Here is a 2,236-nt window from a genome sequence, read left to right on the forward strand (position 1 = left end):
GAAATGTCTGTTCATTTCAGATGCACATTTTTGAATTGGGTCTTTGAATTGGGGAGGTGTGATTTTTAAATTTTTTGTATATATTCTAGATAGTATACCTGCATAGATACTTCTTTTTTATCCACAATAATTCGCTGTAATCAGTGCTGTTTTCAACACATTTGGTGATTTCCTTTCTGCATTTTTATCCTTCAAAGTATCCAAAAGAATAAGAGATAGAAAATAATAGCTCTGGTTTATGTCTCTATCATGGACAATAGAGACCTAAAATTTAAGCATCTACACTATTCAGTTATTCAGAGATTATAGTGGAGGTATTCTTGGTTAAAAAAAAAGAATAATAGATGATAGAAAACAGAGAAACAGCCTTTGTAGTGATGACAAGGAGATTTGGGGTTAGGTAAGAAGGATGGTTAAGGGGACTGGGAGAGGAAAAGGAAATGAAAATGAAACAGATGATACATATGTATAATATAAATATATATATATATTTGCTATATAATTCTAATTATCATTTTTACAAACATAGACCAGTAAAATCATTGTTCTGTGAATCGACAGAGTAAACTGCCAAATAATGTACCAAATTCATTATAGATGCAAATCATGAGATTCTTTAATTTTCCAATTTAGTTTTTGGATTGACAGATATATTTGTACACATTAAGGTATTTTTAAAACTAAAAAAGAAACAAGAGGAAGAAGGACATGTTACTTCTATGCTTAATTTGGCTCACATCTTGATGCCACCACATTCTAGTCTTCACTGGAGTTTGCCAACTGTCTTCATAAATAGACTCACTATTTATATAATGATGGAATTGTTTATTTGAAGAAATAATGCAATTACAATATTTTATAAAATTGGAAGTATTCCTGAGTTGCCACACACATTGTGAAGATGGGTGTTATTTTCCCTGTTTCTACTATGCAGCACGAGTATGGAGTTGGAGATATGGACACCTATCCTGGATATAGTGGAAGTCAGTGACAGAGACTTTAATGTTGAATGTGGCCTCTGAATCCAGGGCACTGTATCTTCTACACAGGACAATGGAAATATATTCTCTATACATGATAAAAATTTTTGGTTACCAATTGTGCAAATATTACTATATATAATCAGTGATATGTTTACAAGCAACATTAATAATAGTAGGTTGTGTTTGATTATAAGAGATTTTGAAACAACAAAAGTAGGTGATTAATAGTAAAATGAAACATTTCTTAATTATTTTAATTCATATATCAATTCCTGATCAATATATTATCTAGAACTTTCCATTTGTGTGACATTGAGAAAGAGAAAGATTTTGAAAAGACTATAAAAGAAAATCACAAAATGAAGTTTTTTCCTCAGGTAATGCTGTGGGTAACTTCAATTCCATGTATATATTTCACAGAGGGACTTACAATCATGTGTCAATGTGATATAGCACATTGAACTTGAGTTGTTACATTGTAGACAATGTAGTTAAGCTATAGGTACTTTGTGGGTAAGAATTACAAAAAATTCTATGAATGCACAAGTCAGTACTGACCAGTATGTACTGGTATTAAAATATACTCTCAGACTCTATGGCAACTCTTTATTTTGAAAATACAGGTATGAAGTAGAATGGAATCATGTAGTACAGTGGAAAAATGGGATGGTTCTTAGAAAATAGATATAGATATTATGTGCAAGATTCTTTTTGAATAAATAAAAGGCCAACATCTTCTGTAAACATTCATTTTCCTTCTTTTTAACTACAATTAAGAATTCCTTAAAGATTTGGATAGAATAGAACAATTTATCTAATAATGAGCTCTTTGGATTGAAACTCCAAATTCAGGTTATGGCAAATAATCAACCTTCTTTCTACATTCTCTAAACAGTTTTTAAATGTCATGATGAAGATGAGGAAGAGGATTATGGCAATGCTTACATTGTAATATGTAATGGACCTCTTTTTAAATGCCAGACCTGAGTTATATGTTTTATATAGTTTCCTTCTTTCCAGATACACAAACTTTCACTTGTTTTAACACCAATATTGTTATTTTACAGAAAATAAGGGAGCATGACATTTTAAATAACTGGTACTAGGTCATTAAGTAAGAATGAAAGAAGCTATTTTTTGAACTGCAATGCCAGATTTCATATAGAGGGGATGTTGACTGCTAATCCACTGATACATTCACTATAGGAATAACAGTGGTATATCACAGGCACATTACAAAAGAATGTAGACAC

The sequence above is a fragment of the Heterocephalus glaber genome, unplaced genomic scaffold (assembly GCF_053883595.1).
Source record: "Heterocephalus glaber isolate CG9 unplaced genomic scaffold, H.glaber_assembly_v1.0 deba00001532, whole genome shotgun sequence".
Classification (NCBI taxonomy): Eukaryota; Metazoa; Chordata; class Mammalia; order Rodentia; family Bathyergidae; genus Heterocephalus; species Heterocephalus glaber.